This window comes from Pseudonaja textilis, chromosome 8, assembly GCF_049901715.1.
Source record: "Pseudonaja textilis isolate UNSWEBS1 chromosome 8, rPseTex1.2, whole genome shotgun sequence".
In the NCBI taxonomy this organism is placed as follows: domain Eukaryota; kingdom Metazoa; phylum Chordata; class Lepidosauria; order Squamata; family Elapidae; genus Pseudonaja; species Pseudonaja textilis.
In genome coordinates this window covers 49631515-49653414 of record NC_141997.1, presented here as the reverse complement: position 1 = coordinate 49653414, position 21900 = coordinate 49631515, and positions in this window count along the sequence as shown.

Below are 21900 nucleotides of genomic sequence, written 5' to 3'. Positions count from 1 at the left end.
TCTTCAGAGATTTCATATACATGCCAGAGTAGACATCAGAGGGATCAGAAGAGAGAATATGTACCAACGTCTAAGTGTAAAGAGCAATCATGGTAGAAGTTCAACGTTAGGAATTGATAGTCACCTAACAGTTGGGTTGGAAATATATAACCCAGTATAGACATTTAATACTGTATCTTTAAGGGAATGCTAAAATTGTAATTGGATGTGGTTCCTCAAACGGCCATAAGATAGAGCCAGAAACCTGGGGTTGTTTGTTCTTTTTTGTTGTTTTTGTTCTGTTGTTAGTTGCTAGTTGCTAGATGTTCTGATGATCATTGTTTTTGGTTCCTGTATTTTTCCCTATTGACTGTTGCTGATTGTCGTTCTTCTTGGATTGCTGTAAGTCTGTTACTGAACTGTGTATGATACTGGACTTTGTTATTTGGATTATCGCTGGACTGAATACTGACTGCTTTAACCATGTATGACTTGGACTGCTTGTTGGACTTTCCTTAACTGTTTACTGGAAGTAAAATCTACATTTTACTATTCAGTGTATCTGTGTGCTGGTAATGTGGTATTCAACATCACTCTCACTACGTCTCCCTGTGTGCACTTATTCTCCTAACAGGGAATTACCTCAACGCTCTCTGCGTAAAACTAGAACTTTGAAAGATATGGCTGAAAAACCAATGTTATTGCTTCTGTAACCTTTCCTGAAGATGTTTCATTGCCCAAACTAGGTAACATCATTGATGCTGGACAAATAGTAGTAGGAGTACTGGTCTTTCCCTGATGAATAGAGTAGAGTAGAGTAGAGTAGAGTAGAGTAGAGTAGAGTAGAGTAGAATAGAATAGAATAGAATAGAATAGAATAGAATAGAATAGAATAGAATAGAATAGAATAGAATAGAATAGAATTATTTATTGGCCAAGTGTGATTGGACCCACAGGGAATTTGTCTTGGTGCAAATGCTCTCAGTGTACATAAAAGAAAAGATACATTCGTCAAGAATCATCAGGTCCAACACTTAATGAGAGTCATAGGGTACAATAAGCAATCAAATCATACTAGGAAACAATCAGTATAAATCATAAAGATACAAGTGACAAAGTTACAGTCATACAGTCACAAGTGGGAGGGGACGGGTGACAAGGAGTGATGAGAAAATTAATAGTAATAGTAATGCAGACTTTGTAATGGTTGGACAATGTTGAGGGAATTATTTTTTTAGCAGAGTGATGGCATTCAGGAAAAAAACCTGTCTTTGTGTCTAGTTGTTCTGGTGTGCAATGCTCTATAGAGTCATTTTGAGGGAAAGAGTTGAAACAGTTTATATCCGGGATGTGAAGGGTATGTAGATATTTTCATAGACCTCTTTTTGACTTGTGCAGTATATGGGTCCTCGATGGAAGGCAGATTGGTAGTAATTGTTTCTTCTGCAGTCCTAATTACTCTCTGGAGTCCGTGTCTGTCCTGTTGGGTTGCAGAGCCAAACCAGACAGTTATAGAGGTGCAGATGATAGACTCAACAATTCCTCTGTAGAACTGGATCAGCAGCTCCTTGGGCTGTTTGAGCTTCCTGAGTTGGCGCAGAAAGAACATTCTTTATTGTGGTTTTTTGATGATGTTTTTGATGTTAAGTGTCCATTTTAGGTCTTGTGATATGATAGAACCTAGAAATGTGAAGTTATCTATTGTTGATACTGTGTTGTCCAGTATTGTAAGAGGTGGTAGTGTGGGAAGGTTTCTGCTAAAGTCTACCCCACAAAAAAGTTAGGCTCCTAGCTTGATTCATTCAATAGGATGAATATGCCATATCAGAATATCTGGTTGAATTCTGTATTCCCAGTTTCCTTTTGAGAAAGACTAAACAAAAGAAGAGAATATTTGTTGCTCAGAATTAAAGCATGAGATTGTTGGTGCTCTCTGAACTTGCTTGTTTTCTTGGAGATGTTTTATTACCCTACTGGGTTACATCGTCAGTGCTGGCCCAGTGGGTGCTTCATCACAGGAGGTTTTGAAGAGACTGGACAGCCACTTGTCTAAGCAGAGTCTCTTGCTTAAACAGGGGGCTGGACTAGAAGACCTCTCAGGTCCCTTCCAGGTCCCATTCTGATTCTGAAAAAAAAAAAGCTGATTTACAGATGCCAAATTGGTTACTGATTAATACCATGATAAGCAATGATATTTTACTATTCCTTGCAAAAATATGTTGTGTTGCCTTTACCTGAATAAACCCAGAAGTAGCTTTTGTGTTTACTCTTTCTACATACAAACAAACAAACAAACAACAACAACCCCAAACCATTTCACCTCAAATCTGTATCTTTTCTATGCTGTTAAATTCATACCGTCAGGCGCTGCATGAAATATTGTGATTATATCCTGACTCATTGGAATAAAAATCTGAGCGCAGAGATGCAAGACCTTTGCTTGCCTATTCTCCAGACTCCTCAAAAAAACCTCAGCCTTTAATGAAAAAAAAAACAACCCAACAACAACTGTCTTTTCAGAAAGCAATTATATTATTTCTGCAACTCTCTGTACAAATGCAAAACAGGGAAGAACTGTATGTTTGAATTCGCTTTGCCTGCTTTAAAAGCTTGCAGGAGCTGGGCCTTTTGATCAGTCTTTGGCTTGTGAATTTCATCAGTATTTCATCAGTATTAGGAGATGTTTCTCGGGTTACAGCTGCAGTCATTAGAAAGAGAAACCTGGATACCTTCCAAACAGGTTGTGTATACCTGTCAGTGATTTCTTGAATCTAGACTTCTTGCAATCAGGGGACATGAATGGGCTCAGCTACAGAAAATGATCTTTGCTTATCTGTCTGTAGGAAGACAAAGAGTTAGACTTAAAAGAAGCTGAACTGTTTTGACCGGCCCTGCTGTCTATCTTCAGTGTCTTCGCCATCCCCATTGGGTCAAGTTCATACGTGTTCATCATGTGACGTATTTGTATTTTCTGACCCGGGTTCAAGAAAACTTGTGGTATGTCCCTCATGTCAGGTGGCCCCTTGATCTCAGCTATGGCAGAGAAGAAAAAGGTTCCAAAGAAGACCCAAAGAATGGATGGTGTTGCTTAGTTTGGTAATGAAACATCTGTAAGAAAACAAGCAGGTTCAGAGAACACCAAGGATCACACAATTCTCTCCTTTTCCTTCTCTCCGCAAACTCCACTCCCTTCTAGCTCTGATGATGTTACCTAGTCGGGTCATGAAACGTCTGCAAGAAAACAAGCAAGCTCAGAAAACACAGTTCTCTCCTCCTCCTCCTCCTCCTCCTCCTCCTCCTCCTCCTCCTCCTCCTCCTCCTCTCCACAAACCCTACTCCTTTCTAGCACTGATGATGTTACCTAGTTGGATAATGAAACATCTGCAAGAAAACCACCAAGCTCAGAGAGCGCCAAGGACCCCACAGTTCTCCTCCTCCTCCTCCTCCTCCCAAACACCACTCCTTTTTAGCACTGATGATGTTACCTAGTTGAATCATGAAACGTCTGCAAGAAAACAAGCAAACTCAGAGAGTACCCAGGACCTTTCATTTCAACCCTGAGCTACAAATATTCTTCTTTATTAGAAAAATGTTCCTTGCATTTCAAAATTTTGCCTGGTTTTTTGAAGTTGAATTTCTCTCCCGTCTGTCTCTCTCCCTTCTCTTTAGGATTTCAATCATAGCTCAAACCGCTAAATCTCATTTGCGAAGGAAAGTTGTGATTTTGTGTTTTCAAAGAGGAAGGAGATACTTTTTTTTGCCTAGCACCTAGTTTTTCTTATAGAAAAGAGCTGAAATGTTTATTCAAGAAAGGATTTCGAGCCTTTTGTTGGGTTCTTGGGGGAAAAAAAGAGCGGCGGAAGAAATGAGATAAAGTCAGTCCACGCCAACGTTTGGGATCGAAATGCTTTTATAAGCAAGTTCCTGAAAAAATCAAAAGCTGTTCCTTATACTTTAGCATTATTCTGTATAATTAAGGATGCTCCTCTCTCTCTCTCTCTCTCACACACACACACACATATCACACGCATACAAATATATATACTGTATATACATGAATATGAATTCCTAGTCTGTATTCAAAAGCTACCATTTCAAGGACTTTTCAGGGCTGCATATCGCTATCAACTATTTTTTTTTAATTTTTTTTTTACCATTTGGATTGCGACACTGATAAAACTCTTGGGATTTTTACGTTTTTTTGCTATGTTAATTAGCCACTTTCCCTTTGATCTCCCTTATAGTAGAAAACAGTGAAAGACAAATCTCAGTGGGGAATCTTTGAGACTCCCTTCATCTCTTCATCTCTCACAATGGGAAGATCAGAGGGAGACAGCATTTCTCCCGCTGAACGAAACAGCTTGCCTGGTTTTTAAATAAACCCCATCATTATTTTATGCGCAGTGGAGATGAAGGTGAAGCAATTACTCGGGAAAGCGAGCAAAATATAAACTTGGTTTCAACCTGCGAAGAAGGGGAAAGAAAGGGGAGAGAAAAAAAAAAGGAAACAGCCAACTGAACGCGTTTCCTAAAGTTGGAATAAATAAATATCACATAAGCGATTTGTTCTTTTTTTAAAAAAAAAAAATAGGTTTTTTTATTTTTTTTTAACATGAACATATCACCTTCCATTAAACAGTGTGTTGTCTGATAAGCGACTTGTTCTGTTCTGTAATTCATGTTTGTTTGAATTTTTAATTTTATTTTTTGTCTGCTTACCGTTACGTGTTTTTTTACAAATTTACCCGATTGCTCTAGAATCGCGCAACCCAATTTAATGCCACTTTATTTATTTAATAATTAATACCACTTTATAATGCCTCGGTAAGGCCACACTTGGAATACAGCATCCAGTTTTGGTCGCCACAATGTAAAAAAGATGTTGAGACACTAGAAAGAGTGCAGAGAAGAGCAAACAGGGTGATTAAGGGACTGGAGGCTAAAACACATGAAGAACGGTTGCAGGAACTGGGTATGTCATAGTTTGATGAAAAGAAGGACTAGGGTTGACATGATAGCAATCTTCCATACTACCACCTTTTACAATACTAGACAACACAGTATCAACAGTAGAGACCTTCACATTTCTAGGTTCTATCATATCCCAAGACCTAAAATGGATACCTAATATCAAAAACATCATCAAAAAGGCACAACTGAGAATGTTCTTTCTGCACCAACTCAGAACATTCAAACTGCCCAAGGAGCTGCTGATCCAGAGGAAGGATGGAGTCTGTCATCTGCACCTCTATGACTGTCCGGTTTGGTTCTGCAACCCAACAGGACAGACACGGACTTCAGAGAGTAATTAGGACTGCAGGAAAAACAATGGCTACCAACCTGCCTTCCATGGAGGACCTGTATCCTGCACGAGTCAAAAAGAGGGCTGTGAAAATATCTACGTACCCCTCACATCCTGGACATAAACTGTTTCAACTCCTACCCTCAAAATGACACTACAGAGCCCTGCACACCAGAACAACCAGACACAAGGACAGTTTTTCTCCCTAATGCCATCACTCTGCTAAACAAATAATTCCCTCAACCCTGTTCAACTATTTACAAAGTCTGCACTACTATTACTATTAATCTTCTCATCACTCCTTGTCACCCATCCCCTCCCACTTGTGACTGTATGACTGTAACTTTGTCACTTGAATCTTTACGATTTATATGGACTGTTTCCTAGTATGATTGGATTGCTTATTGTACCCCATGACTATTATTAAGTGTTGTACCTGATGATTCTTGACTCTTGATGAAGGTATCTTCTCTTTTTATGTACTCTGAGAATATTTTCACCAAGACAAATTCCTTGTGTGTCCATTCACACTTGGCCAATAAAGAATTCTATCCTATTCTATTCCAATATCTCAGGGGCTGCCCCAAAGAAGAGGGAGTCAAGCTATTCTCCAAAGCACCTGAAGGCAGGACAAGAAGCAATGGATGGAAACTAACCAAGGAGAGAAGCAACTTAGAACTAAGGAGAAAATTCCTGACAGTGAGAACACATAACCAGTGGAACAACTTGCCTCCAGAAGTTATAAATGCTCCAACACTGGAAGTTTTTAAGAAGAGATTGGACAACCATTTGTCTCGAATGATATAAAGTCTCCTGCCTGAACAGGAGGTTGGACTAGAAGACCTCCAAAGTCCCTTCCAACTCTGTTAGTCTAAATGTAAAGTGGTAGGGAAAAAAGAATGACACTCCCTGTTCTGTATGGACATTTGCATTCTTGGAAACCTCCACTCCTGATTGGCTAAACGCACAGCGACCGGATTGGTCGAGTGCGCGGCACTGATTGGCCGTTACGAAGCAACCATGATTGGCCGAGCCGATCATGGGTGATTCGAACGGCTGTCATTGGCCGCGGCGCCCGGCACCAGTTCAATATAAGCCGCCGCCTACTCAGCCGGCGGCAGATTCAAACCTGAAATAAAAAGAGCTTTAAACTAGTCCCTGCCTCGCGTCTCTTTGTGATCGATCGGCCGATACGACACCCCACCCCCCCTTATAGTGTCAGCCAAAGCAGTGGAGATCTGGAACACAAATGTCTTCATTAAAATACCTTGAAACAGTCATCGTGAGGCTTCCAGCCAATCAAAACAAGCCTGGAGATTTGCAAAGGTTTGTGTAGGGAAAGACAGATTATCAATCATGAATGATTGATGACATCTGCCTAGGCAGGAACAAATGAGGAAGCCATCATTCAAATTCACACCTTGAGGCTGACATAGCTGTCTTGCGTTCTCTGCTGTCTACGTTCCTTTACTAAGTATTATAAAAGGCCCCCTTTGCCCAACTCTTTGCTTAACAGTTTTACACATTTATTAGTCAGCTGGCTCTTCCTTCCCCCAGGGCCTCACTGAATTAAATTACAATGCCAGTGGATATCTGGGATACTCACAGCTTCTTCTTCTTCTTCTTCTTCTTCTTCTTCTTCTTCTTCTTCTTCTTCTTCTTCTTCTTCTTCTTCTTCTTCTTCTTCTTCTTCTTCTTCTTCTTCTTCTTCTTCTTCTTCTTCTTCTTCTTCTTCTTCCTCTTCCTCTTCCTCTTCTTCTTCTTCTTCTTCTTCTTCTTCTTCTTCTTCTTCTTCTTCTTCTTCTTCTTCTTCTTCTTCTTCTTCTTCTTCTTCTTCTTCTTCTTCTTCTTCTTCTTCTTCTCCCCCTCCTCCTTTTCCTCCTCCTCCTCCCCCCCTCCCCCTCCTTCTCCTTTCCCTCTCCCTCTCTCTCTCCCTCCCCCTCCTTATTAGTATCATTATTACATAGGTTTTCTACTCCAAAGCACCTGAGGGCAGGACAAGAAGTAACAGATAGAAACTAATCAAGGAGAGAAGCAACTTAGAACTAAGGAGGAATTTCCTGACAGTGAGAACAATTAATCAGCGGAACAACTTGCCTCCAGAAGTTGTAAATGCTCCAACACTAGAAGTTTTTAAGAAGATGTTGGATAACCATTTGTCTGAAGCGGTGTAGAGTTTCCTGCCTAAGCAGGGGGTTGGACTAGAAGACCTCCAAGGTCCCTTCCAACTCTGTTTATTCTAGTCTACCTGTAGTACAGAAAAAAATATTTGACCCAGAAAAATCCATTCTGTAGAGATCTCCTTATCTGAAATATTTGTTTATATAATCTATAATCTATTTTTGTGGTCAAATAAGCATGGGAAAGTTTACAACTATTTACAGACCCATTATGACAGGGGAGGAAAATTGATCAGGGTTTACATTTTTTTTTTTAACCATCCATCCAGGGTGGAGGTTTTTTATGTTTAATGTTGGATGTTAAGGTCATTCCCACCCACCTTTTTTGTACATTTTTCTTTTTTCTTTATTGTTTTACTGTAGGGTGTATAAACCATCAATAAAACACAAGAGTCACAATTTATAAATATAAAACAAAAAAGAAAAAAAAAAGAAAAAACCCACTCTTAACTAAGACAAGTAAAAATTGTGCCTTTACAGATACTTTTTCAGCTTTTAAATGCCTTTTTCTCTGCTGGCATAGTCTTTAGATTTCTCAGAAACTATCAAGAAATCCAGAATTTCCTTCTGGTTTTTCCCATCCATGACCTAACCGGGTTTAATCCATCTTACCTCTCTTGAGATCAACTAGGATTACTTAACCGCTGGATTCCAGGAATTGCAGGAACTGAGTATGGCTAGTTTAGAGAAAAGAAGGACCAGGGGAGACATGATAGCAATCTTCCAGTATTTGAGAAGCTGCCACAAAGAAGAGGGGGTCAAATTATTCTCCAAAGCACCAGAAGGTAAAACAAGAAACTAATCAAGGAGAGAAGCAACCTGGAATGAAGGAGAAACTTCCTAACAGGGAGGACAATTAACCAGTGGAACAACTTGCCACCAGAAGGTGTGGATGCTCTATCACTGGAGGCTTTCAAGAAGAGATTGGTCAACCTTTTGTCTGAATTGATATAAGGTCTCCTGTTTGAGCAAGGGGCTGGACTAGAAGACCTCCAAGGTACCTTCTAGCTCTATTCTGATTGGTTGGTTGGTTGGTTGGTTGAGTCATCTCTTTTTCTCTTTTTTGGATTTTTTTCTTCTTTGTTATTGTTTTGCCAACAGATGTATGGACCATCAATAGAACTCAAGTCACAATTGATTAAGATTAAAAAAAGTAAAGAAAAAGAAAGAAAGAAAGAAAAATCCATTCTTAACTAAGATAATTAAAATTGTGCCTTGGCAAATAATTTGATAATTCAGAAAATTCTTGACTGCGCTGAAATGGACCTACTTACACAAAAACTTTGAGATAAGGTAGACATAAAATATACTACAGCTTGTGAAAAATGGTACAATTGGATGGATGAGAAAAACCAGGAAATTAAAAGATAAGGATTTGAAAAATGAAGTGGTTAAATTAAGAGCATATACCAAAAATAGAAAATGAATATTAGCAAAGTTGTTTTCAATAAATGATCACACCATCTTAGCTGATAAGAAATATATATGTTTTATGTTAATATTTGTGTTTGTATATTGGTTTCATTTGTAATGAAACACGGTATTTTATACACTGTATATATATATATATATATATTTAATTTTTAATAAAGTTTATTTTAAAATAAAAATAAAATAAAATTGTGCCTTAGGGGCAGTTATCTTTTCAGTTTTAAATGCCATCTTTTCTGCTGGCATAGATTTTGCAGAAGGTATCCTCCTGAATTTCTTTCTGGTCTCTCCCATCCATGACCTAACCGGGTTTAATCTGTTTTACCTCTCTTGAGATCAACTAGCATTGCTTAACTGCTGGATTCTACATTACAGCAAGCCCAGTATTTGAAATTAAATAGGACAACTGAACCAAGACTATGTGACTTGTAGCATTGCATTGGAATTGTTTTGGGACCAGTCTAGACGGCTTCTGTGAAAGTTTATTTCTGAAATGGCTTCTCTGTGCTTGTCCTTGACAAGAAAAAAAAAAATCCAGCATACATTGGTTGCATTACAGAACTATGATATCCTAAGCTCTGTTTTCCAAGCTTCAAGGGAAGAAATGTTGCTTGATAAACACGGACTACTACCAAAATGCTCTTGTTATCGGAGGGATTGTAACACTAATAGAGTGAGGCTAAATTGGTCTGAAGCAGTGAAAATGCACACTCGCTCAGGTCACACTGGTGCTTCTGTCTACCCAATGTATTCCCATTTGCTGTCAGAGAACCAACATCTGCCCAAGAGGGACTTATCTAATTTCCAAGGCAAGATGTGAAGGTTGATGCCATATAAGCCTTTTGTAATCTTAGCCAGTTGTAGAAACACCCTAAAACCAGCATATGGCTTGTTAATATCGCATCTGAAAAGATGAAACTGAACGTTTTTTAAAGGATGGTTCAGAAGCGGCAAATGGCTGGCATTTGTCTTGATTATTTTTGATTGATTATTCAATTATTGGTCAGGGTCATGTTGATGCTCCAGGATATTCCAGGGTGGTTTGAATGCAGCTTTTCTGGAAAATGGTCCCTTAGAGCTTTCGATCCCCAAACAAGTATTTTGAGCGTTCCTAACAGGGATGTCTCGGCTGGTGGTTCCTGAGCAAATCGACAAGGAGCAAAAGAGGTGCAAATGGTCGGATCTTTGGTGCTCTGTGATGGTTTCATTACCCAACCCTATAACATCGTCAGTACTAGAAGGGAGTGGGGTTTGCTCTCTGTTGTCTGGTTGAGTAATGAAACTTCTGCAAGAAAATAATCAACCTCAGAGAGTGCCAAGGACTCCTCCTCCTCCTCCTCCTCCTCCTCCTCCTCCTCCTCCTCCTCCTCCTCCTCCTCCTCCTCCTCCTCCTCCCCGCTTTTTCCTTTTCCACAAACTCCACTCCCTTCTAGCACTGATGATGTTTCCTTGTTGGGTAATGAAACTTCCTCAAGAAAACAACCAAGCTCAAGGACTCCATAGTCCTCCTCCTCCTCCTCCTCCTCCTCCTCCTCCTCCTCCTCCTCCTCCTCCTCCTCCTCCTCCTCCTCCTCCTCCTCCTCCTCCTCCTCCCTCCTCCTCCCCTCCTCCTCTTTTCCTTCTCTGCAAACTCACTCCCTTCTAGCACTGATGATGTTTCCTAGTTGGGTAATGAAATGTCAGCCAGGTACAGAAAACACCAAGGACCCCACAGTACAACCATGAGCAACAAATATTCTCTTCTATCAGTGCATGAAAACTCCTGGTCTTGTCAATTGGTGAAATCAGGCTTCTTTGTGTGTGTGTGTGTGTGTGTGTGTGTGTGTGTGTGTGTGTTTTCAGTGTATAATCCTGAGTTCCCGAATACACCTGGAGCAGGCAAAGGGAATCAGTCTGTCTCCTCTGTGCTGCGGAAGTTCAGATTTCTTCATCTCAATAGGAGTCAGTAGCATTGGGGTGCCTATAAATACTGTGGAAGGAAAGAAGGAAGGAAGGAAGGGGAGGGAGGGAGGGAGGAGGAAGGATGGAGGGAGGGATGAGGGAAGGAAAGAGGAAGGGAAAGAGGAAGGGAAGGAAGGAAGCAAAGAAGGAAGGAATGGAGGGAGGGAGGAGGGAAGGAAAGAAGGAAAGGAAGGAGGGAGGGAAGGAATGAAACAAAGAAAGAAGGAATGGAGGGGGAGGAAGAAGGGAGGAGGGAAGGAGGAAGGGAAGGAAGGAAAGAAGGAAGGAAGGAATGGAGGGAGAAGGGAAGGGAGGAGGGAAGGAGAAAGGGAAGGAAGGAAAGGGAGGAGGGAAGGAGGAAGGGAAGGAAGGAAGGAATGGAGGGAGGAAGAAGGGAAGGGAGGAGGGAAGGAGGAAGGGAGGAGAAGAGGGGAGGAGGGAAAAAAGGAAGGAAAGTAGGAGGGAGGGACAGGGACAGAAGGAAGGAGGGAAGGTAGGAAGGAGGGAAGGTAGGAAGGAAGGAAGGAAGGAGAGAGGGAATATGGAAGGAAGGGCTTTCTAATTGCTCAGGAGCTACTCAGTGAGAAGATTCAATGAATACCAAACCCTGGCCACCTGTCTTCCCTCTGCAGAAGACACTTTCCACAGTCTCCCTTGCTCCGTTGAATTTTAATGTTCTCTAATATTGTTAAGGTGAAGGGGAAAGCTGTGGGTTGAACATTAAAATCCCTGCTCTGCAGAAAATCCCAGGACTGTCCCGAGTCTTTCCAGGCAAGGCTGAGAAAAACTTCCATCCAAAACATCTTCTGGTGCCGTAGATGGCCCTGAATATTCAAGACTGTCTTAAGATCACAACAGAAAACGTATCCAGGTGTAAGGTTCAGTGATGCGCTTAAGTCAACAACGAGCTAAAAGAAGAACTTAAGCGAAGGCTTGAGAAAGAATCAGTGTTTATTTTGATCAAAGCAAAGAGCTGGGCGAACCATTTCAACCATACACAAAAGAGACATGTAAGGTGTCAGGATTCCGGGCAATTGCCCTAATGAAATCATGAGCCTTGAGCCAAACTTCAAAAGAAACCAAAAGATTTATTAGGAGCAACATGTCCGGTATGAACATGTATGTAGCCAACTCTGGCATACGTAATTTACAGTCACCTGTGACCCTGTTTCCCCCTCCCCTCTGGGTGTATCATAAATCAGATTCTCCAATGAAGCATGTTCACATGTCATCAATCACATTCTCCAATGAAGGATTTTCGAGGGCAGAAGATCCGGTAGCTTAGCTACAATCTTTGTGAGATAAGTGTTGGAATGTACTTCTGGTTTTAAACTGCCGCCCTGATCCTGCAGATTCCCCCTCCTTCCTTGTTTATCGCAACTCTAAACAGGCACAGGAATGCTTTACGAGTTCACATATGGAAGGCCACACCTTGGGGAAGGTATGGCATCCTTTCATACCTTCAGAGACCTCAGCTTAGTAGCCAAATATGGAAGAGAGGGGGCTGGGTTCTTAGCAACACAGTTATTTGCCCGATGTAACCATGCCAAGGTGTGATATATTCCATTCCAGGTACTGAGTTATTAAAAAACAAACAAACAAGATAGCAGGAATTAGATCATTGGTAGAAGCAAACAGCAATTCTAATTCTTACAGGAGCGAAATCGCAAGTTATTATTAGGTGAAGGTTCCTCTCGCACATATGTGCTAGTCGTTTCTGGCTCTAGGGGGCAGTGCTCATCTCCGTTACAAAGCCAAGAAGTCAATGCTGTCCGAAGACGTCTCCGTGGTCACGTGGCTGGCATGACTAGACATCGAAGGCACACGAAATGCTGTTCCCTTCCTACCAAAGGGGTCCCTATTTTTCTACTTGCATTTTAACATGCTTTTGAACTGCTAGGTTGGCAGAAGCGGGGACAAGTAACGGGAGCTCGCTCTGTGATGCGGCGCTCGCGATTCGAACCGCCGAACTGCCGACTGTTCTGATCGACAAGCTCTGCATTTTAGCCACTGACCCACCACGTCCCCTTCTAAGTTATTATTATGTTGCACTAATTCCACCTGTTCTACTATTATGTCCCTTCACAGGGATACTGACAGACAGCAGAGAAGGGCCTATATAAGGGGTCGGGGAGGGGATTGTCACTTTGTGTAGTCCTGCTGTGTGTGTGTTGGGCATGCAATTTAAAATAACAGCCTGTGTGCCAGGCCTTTCCCCTGAAGAAAACTCCTGAAGATGTCCAGGCATCCGTGAGACATCTTAGAGAACCTCTGGGAGATGCAACCAAGAGGACCATTGACAGCTCTTGAGTCCCAGATTGTGCATCCTTGATGTAGGAAGGTCCCTGTGGACAAGGATGCCACCTACACAATGTCTTCTCCACTCAACCCAAGTCCTGGAGATGGCACTCTTAAAGTAAGAAAGGAAGGGTGGGTCAGTGTGGGATGAGGCAGGAGGTTAACCTTAGCTGGGAGATAAGAACTAGAAGCTCTTATCTGTTTTTATCTGGGTTTTTTTCCCCTTCTAGAAATCGGATAAATGCTTAGAAAAATGCATTGGAGAAGAAGCTCTTAAGCAAATGTCATATATTCTGTATTAGATCTTACTGGTCACAGGAGGGTGATTTGTAGATTTAAGTATCCCCCCTCTCTCCCCCTTTCTCTCCCCTCTTCCTCCTCCCCCTCTCTTTCTCTCTCTCTTTCTCTTGGTCTCTTTCTCTCTTCTTCCTTTTTTTCCCTTTCTTCCTCTCTCTCCTTTTCTTTTGCTTTCTCTCGATCGTTCTCTTTTTCTCTTGCTGTTTTTTTCTCTCTCTCTTTTTCTCATTTCTCTTACTCCTACTCTTTCTTTTGCTCTTTCTCTCTTTTTCCCTGGTTCTCTCCCCCTTTCCCTCTTTCTCTCCCTTTCTTTCTCTCTCATTTTCCCTTGCTCTTTCTCTCTCTCTCTTTTCTCTCTTTCTCTTTTTTCCTTCTTTCTTTCTTTTTTTCTCTCACTCTTTTTCTATTGCTCTTGCTCTCTTTTGCACCCTTTTCTCTCTTTCCCTTGCTCTCTTTCTCTCTTTCTCTCCCTTTCACTCTTTCTCTTTCTCTTGCCTTCTCTTTAGAAATCAGAAGCAAAAAATAAAATAAAAAATAAAAATAGAAACGAAATACTCATTTTCATTGGTAATTTTATGGGGCCTCCTCCCCCTCTACCCATCATCTTATAATGTTTATTTTCAGCTGCTGTGTGCTTTATGGGTGCCTGTCTGTCCTCCAAATCTGCAGAGAATAACTTGTCAGCTTCAAGCTCTCCTTCCCCTCCCCACCAGTTATCCAGTGGAAGAGAATCGGCATATTATTAGCAAGATGGAAATGAAGCTGACTTATTTATTAAGTATCGTCTGCTCCCTTCAACAATAATGACCTTTGCATAAAAGATAAAGATGCAGGAAAGATGCACAGATAACCCTCCATAAAAATTAGTGCGCGTTATTATGACTTGCCATCTGAGGCTGATGTGGCCTGAGCATCCTTCCAGATGCAAAGCATGAGAGATCAAGAGGGTTGATGGTAGCAAACTGAAGACATTTATTTTATAGTAATTGGCTTCTTCTTGTCAAGCGTTGTGGGGCCACTCTGACATGTTTGTCTAAAACGGGCGGTAAGTTATCTTGTGTTTATCCATTAGAGATTGGGTTAAGTTGACATGCTCCAGTATTAAAAATAATATATCGATGGCAATTAAATTTTCAACATGTAAGCAAACATGGCCTGGAGAATTATTGTTCCTTGGCTGTGCGTTGATTGGGAGTGCCTTCATATTTCATTAAAGGGTACAAGTGTATTTCAGAGTGGCTTGCAACATTTAAAATTAGGGGGAAAAAAAAACCTGTAGAAAAAATAAAATAATAAAAGTAAAATTAAATAAAATTAAAAATGCATAGCTTTGCCAAACATCAGCCTAGAAACGTTGCATTGAAACAGGAAGTTATGGTTGATACAGATTTTAAACCCACATGCCAGACTGAAAATACTAGGAATAAATAGAGATCCAACCGGATTATCTTCTCCAGCAAGGAGGTCTTCAGATGGATGTGCCAGGAAAATTGCTGGAGATAGAAGCTTACTGATACTCTGAACAAGATAAAACTCTGAAGATTATCATGTACTGAGGGACTTTTATGATAGTGAGAGTTCCCTAAGATAGAAGTCCCTTGGGTGTAGTGATTAGGGCACCAAGCTAGAAATCAGGAGACTATCTTACAAAGCCAACTGAATGAGTTGCAAGGACTTGTCCGGCCAGTTACCAGAAGTCAACACTGACTTGAAGGCATTCAAGAAGATATAAGTGGTCAACCTAATGCTACTAAACATGAGCCAGCTGTGTGGAGCAGCAGCCAAAAAAGCTAACACAATCCTTGGTTTTACCCTATGACGATTATTAAGTGTTGTACCTGATGATTCTTTGACTCTTGACAAATGTATCTTTTCTTTTATGGACACTGAGAGCATTTGCACCAAGACAAATTCCTTGTGTGTCCAATCACATTTGGCCAAGAAAGAATTCTATTCTATTCTATTCTATTCTATTCTATTCTATTCTATTCTATTCTATTCTATTCTATTCTATTCTATTCTATTCTATTCTATTCTATTCTATTCTATTCCATTCCATTCCATTCCATTCCATTCCATTCCATTCTTCATTCCAATTTCTCTTCTCTTCTCTTCTCTTCCATTCCATTCATCATTCCAATTTCTATTCTATTCTATTCTATTCTATTCTATTCTATTCTATTCTATTCTATTCTATTCTATTCTATTCTATTCTATTCCATTCCATTCCATTCCATTCCATTCCATTCCATTCCATTCCATTCTTCATTCCAATTTCTTTCTCTTCTCTTCTTTCTCTTCTCTTCCATTCCATTCATCATTCCAATTTCTATTCTATTCTATTCTATTCTATTCTATTCTATTCTATTCTATTCTATTCTATTCTATTCTATTCTATTCTATTCTACCCTACCCTACCCTACCCTCCTACCCTACCCTACTCTAAACAGAGTCATAGAATCAAAATCATGTGGAATGGTTCAAGTGGCATAGACGTGGAATTCTCACCTCCACAACCGGGAGGCTGTGAGTTCAATCCTAGGCAGAGGATTTCTCTCTCTGGGCACAATGAGAATATATCTGCTGAACAAAACTCCGCATTGGCAACAGGAAGGGCATCAGCCATTAAAATACCCTACCAGCTCCATTCAGGTTGCCCACACTCCACCCCGCAAGGGATTATGGGGTTGTTAAATGATGATGATAGAACTAAAATCACACGAAGTATTATAAAGTAAAGCTTTATAAAACCTCAGTAAGACCACACCTGGAATACTGTATCTAGTTTTGGATATTACAAAGAAGATGTTGAGACTCTGGAAAGAACCGGGATAACGGCTTTGAGACTAAAACATACGAAGGAGGGTTGCATGATTTGGGTATAGCTAGTGTAAAGAAGAGAAGGACTAGTGGTGACAGGATAGCAGTCTTCCAGTATTTGAGGGGCTGAATCCAGTTTTGGTCACCAAAAAATATGTCAAGACTTCTGAAAAAGTGCAGAGAAGAGCAACTAGAATGATTAAAGGCCTGGAGCAGTGGTGGGACTCAAAGATTTTTACCATCACGCTTTCATTTATTTACCCATCCATCCATCTACCCATCTTATCTATCCTCTGTATCTGTCTATCTATCCATCCATCCATCTATCTACCCATCTATCCTCTCTCTGTCTGTCTATCTACTCACCCATCTATCTTCTCTCTGTAAACCATCCATCCACTGTGTTTCCCCCAAAATAAGACCCTGTCTTATTTTTTTTTTTTTTGCTGCCAAAAAGGGCACTAGGTTTTATTTTCGGGGAATGTCATCCACTGACTAACCTCACTTGCGTGCATCACCCGTGGCCTCCTTTTCTCTGTCAGAGGCCATCAAGAACGGCCTCTTCTGCGGCCAGCAAGGCTTTCCTGAAGGCCTCTGCAGCTGATAATAGAGCTCTGGATTGATCCGGATCTTTGTTATCAGCTACTACAGAGGCCTTCAGGAAAGCCTTGCCATCCTTGCTGGCTGCAGAAGAAATGTCTAAAGCAGCTCCCCCTCATCCCTACTCTAGCTTAATTTTTACCCGTGCACTCTGGAGTGGTGGGAGCTTAATTAGGGCTTATTTTTGAGGGTAGGGCTTATATTAAGTGCACATGTAAAAATCAAGCTAGGACTTACTTTCTGGGTAGGTTGTATTTTCAGGGAAACAGGGTAGTGTTTCTTTTGTTTGCCAATCCCAGGACTATAAGACCACTCCCTAACAATAACATTTCTCCAGAATCTATCTAGCAAATCTGATAGAAAATGATACCATTTGATAAATCTATTATATACCCGGGATATTTTCTTTCTTTTATGAGAAATGGTGAGCACAGTTGCTTTAAAAAGAGAGAGAGAGAGAGAGAAAGAAAGAATGTCACATCTGATTTGAATTTGACTGAGCTGCCAGGTCCTGGACAAAATTGCTCCAGAGGCTCAAAAGCCATCATCGCCTTAATCATTTGATCTGACTCAGCTTCCACAAATGATTTGGAAAGAAGAAAAGGGTCAGGAGGAAAAAAAATCACTGGGAAGCGACAAGTAATTGACCTGTATTTCTCAACTCAATTTATGAAATGGTTTTTCTTTCTTTTTTTTATCACTGCATTGGAAATTCATTCAGGAAAATACTTCACAATGGATTTGCATTATATAGATAGATATATTTTACAAAGTATATTTCCTCCCTTCCACACTTTCCTTCCTTCCTTCCTTCCTTCCTTCCTTCCTTCCTTCCCTCCCTCCCTCCCTCCCTCCCTCCCTCCTTCCTTCCTTCCTTCCTTCCTTCCCCTCCCTCCCTCCCTCCCCTCCTTCCTTCCTTCCTTCCTTCCTTCCTCCCTCCCTCCCTCCCTCCTTCCTTCCTTCCTTCCCTCCCTCCCTCCCTCCCTCCCTCCCTCCCTCCCTCCCTCCTTCCTTCCTTCCTTCCTTCCTTCCTTCCTTCCTTCCTTCCTTCCTTCCTTCCTTTTCTTCAGAATAGCTTGCCTTCAGAAGTTGTGGGTGCTTCATCACTGAAAGCTTTCAAAAAGAGACAGGACAACCATTTATCTGAAATGGTATAAGGTGTCCTGCTGAAGTAGGGTGTTGGTCTAGAAGACTTCCCAGATCCATTCCAACTCTGTTATTATTATTTTCTGTTCTCTTGTTCTATTCTATTCTGTTCTGTTCTATTCTATAGTATATTTTCTATTCTACTCTGTTCTGTTCTGTATTCTGTTCTATCCTATCCTATCCTATCCTATCCTATCCTATCCTTTCTATAGTATATTTTCTATTCTACTTTGTTCTGTTCTATATTCTGTTCTATTCTAATTCTAATTCTAATTCTAATCTTCATTTCAACATTCTATTCTGTTCTGTTCTGTTCCGTTCTGTTCCATTCCATTCCATTTCAAGAGAAGGATATATCTAAAATTTCTTGTTTGCAAACACCTGGACTCACTTTGTTAACCATTAGAAGAACCAAAATATTGGACTAAAATTGATTGGGGGTTCCAGCATAGCTACGGCTGCTACATTCATGTGATCTGAATCCACAAGGTAACAATTTCCAAAACAAGCAGATATTATTAACCACATCAGAGGCAGATCAAACTAAGAAGCTAGCTTCCCACTTTTGAAAGAAACCTCAATATTTACATGTAGGGTTATAAAGGCCGATGAGGCTCTTTTCATGCACCATTTCATCATTTCCCGGTTTCTTTTGCAATATTGCATAATTAACCTTCTTTACTCCAGGTTATTCAAGCTTTTGATCTAACGTTTTCCTTCTGAAATTAGATCGATCTTCTTACAGCTTCAGGGAGATGAACTTCGTATTTGCTAAGAAGTATCCCTCTCTCTTAATTTCTTGAAAGAAGATGCCACAGTCCTAGGGCAGAACGCTGTTATCCAAAATATAAAAAAACCCCTCCCCTCCAGTTCTTTCTACTTTTCCACTCAAATGAATGCACCCCAACCCTGCCAGTGCTTGAAAAAAAATATATCAAGATGTGAATCGAATCGAATCGAATCGAATCGAATCGAATAGAATAGAATAGAATAGAATAGAATAACAGAATTGGAAGGGACTTTAGAGGTATTCTAGTCCAATCCACTGCCCAGGCAGGAAATCCTGTACCATTTCAGACAAATAGTCATCCAAACTCTTCTTAAAAACTACCAGTGTTGGAGCATTTACAGCTTCTGGAGGCAAGTTGTTCCACTGGTTAATTATCCTCACTGTTAAGAAGTTTCTCCTTAGTTCTAGGTTGCTTCCTTCCTTGTTGAGTTTCCACCCATGGCTTCCTGTCCTGCCCTCAGGTGCTTTGAAGAATAGCTTGACTCCCTCTTCTTTGGGGCAGCCCCTCAGATATTGGAACACTGCTATCATGTCACCCCGGTCCTTATTTTCATCAAACTAGACATTCCCAATTCCAGCAACCGTTCTTTATATGTTTTAGCCTCCAGTCCCCTAATCATCTTTGTTGCCCTTCTCTGCACTCTTCCTAGAGTCTCAACATTTTAACCCTTTCTTGTTGTCTGTAGAGACACAAGTGAATGCAAGTTAGAACAACCAAGTTGCATTTCCGTAAGTGGTGTTGACTTTTTCACATCTCTTCCACAGATCTGGTCTGACTCTGAAGATTATTCAGCAGTTGCAGCTGGCATAAAATGCAGCAGTATTTTATTCCTCACTGCTCACCCATCACAATGGTACTGTGGACACTACCTTGGTCTATCTATTTAGAAAACAGTGAAGAGAAGAGGCACAAAGACGATGAGGAGACTGGAGGCTAAAACACATGATGAACAGTCGCAGCAATTTGGTATGTCTCGTCTTGAGAAGAGAAGGACCAGGGGAGACATGATAGCAGTCTTCCAATATTTGAGGGGCTGCCACAAAGAAGAGGGGGTCAAGGTATTCACCAAAGCACCAGAAAGGAAGGGAAGAAATAATAAATGGAAATTAATCCAAGAGTGATCCAATGTAGAACAAAGGAGAAACTTTCTGACAGTGAGAACAATCAACCCATGGAACAAAAGTTGCCTTCAGAAGTTGTGGGAGTTTCATCACTGGAAGCTTTCAAGAAGAGACTGGGCTGCTCTCTGTCAGAAATGGTGTAGGGTCTCCTGCTTGGGAAGGGGGTTGGAGTAGATGACCTACGAGGTCCTTCCAAGCCTGATATTCTATGTTCTAGTCATCGGACTTAAATAAAGATCATACTTGACTAATAAGCAGTGGTGGGATTCAAATTTTTTTACTGTTGGTCCTGTGGGTGTGGCTTGGTGGGCATGGCAGGGGAAGGATACTGCAAAATCCCATTCCCTCCCCATCCCACTAACCTGCTTTCCAGCTCCATTCTCCTGTGCAGGGCAACCAAAGAAGACCCAGCCAATCAGCTGGGATTCAATGGGAGGCAGAGAATAGATGGGGTTGGTGGGGCCAGTCAGAGGTGGGATTTGCCCATTCTCCAAACTACTCAAAATTTCCACTACCGGTTCTCCAGAACCGGTCAGAACCGGCTGAATCCCACTCTGCATGAAGAAATGTTGAGGGTGGGATAAGGATTCAGATGAAATTCGGAGGGTCTTCATATTTTAATATGCTTTAGTTATATTTCTAGCCCTCTGGAAGCAAAGTCTTGCCTAGAGCATTCGATGGTTGACATCACCGTCAGAGAAGAACACCAGGTAATTTTGAAAATGTTAATAACTTTGTAAATTGTATGCTTATCATCAATGATTGATTGGTTTTATTTACAACGTGGTGAGTTGTTTTTTAATATATCGGAGTCCTTCAGGAGTGTGGCAGTGCGAAGACATAAATTGTGGGTTTAAATGGCCCAAGGTTTATCATTCTTGAAGATGAAGAGTCAAATTAAAAGTCATTCGGCCCCCTCTCTGGATTGGTCTGTCTTGGCTGACTTTAATGCAAACCATCCAATTTGTATACCAGTAAAAGACTGATAAGTGCAGATACAAATATTAGCAGATGTATTTCTGGTTTCTCCTGCTTATGCATTCGTCAGGATTTCCATTTTGTAAATAAATATAGAGAAAGCTGTTCTTGGTTCAAATCAATGGGATGGTTGCAAGTGAGAAAAAAGTGGTCACAAGTGATTATTTTCCTTTGTTGGAAGAAATATCCATCTGGTTCAGTTCTAAGTGGGGAGAAAGACACTGGAAGTATGAAGGCTGATTGGAAAGACAGTTTCATGGTGAAGCAGAACCACCAAGCTCATGGTTCTGGGCAGTTGAACACATGGAGTTGAGAGTGAGGGTTTTTTTTTAAATACCTTCTCTTGGACTTTGAACTTGAGCTTCCTGTTCCTGTGGCAAGGGCATGTATTCTATTGGTTGCTGTCAGACCTCCAAGGGGCCATGTGGGGTCATAGCTGATTTTGTAGGTTATCTGAGTCAAGATTGGTTGAAGCTTGGGCTGATGCAATGAAGGAGCTTGTCGTGCAGTTTCTATGGTGGCTCAATGGCTTTGCCCTGAAGGATAATCCCATCATCCTAGAGCTTTTGTTTTTGTTGTGGTTCACTGGGAGCAGGTGGGGATGGCTGAGGGCTCAGAGAGTGAAGACTCAGGTGAGGGGCCTGCGTGGGATGCAGGGATGGGGGCAGGACTATCGGGCAGTGGGCTGCTGCCTTCGGAGATTGTGGAGGCTGGCAGCAGTGATGAAGAGGTCCCCGAGGAGCCTGTGCACAGCGCATGTGCATGCGTGCAGGGCTGCTCAAAGGAAAGAGCAGCTGCAGCAGCACGGGCAACTCGGGAGTAAGGCTGCAAGGTAATGGCCCCTCCCTTAAGAGATAAAAGCCACCTGAAAAACTGCAGTTCTTTCCAGAAGGCAAAAAAGTTTTACACTCGAGCCTGGTGGACGTTAAGAATATCTGAATTGGTGTTTGGAGACTCTTTGTGTTTGAAATATTTCTTAGTCACTTTATCCAGTGTTCTTGGGAGCCTTGCACAAT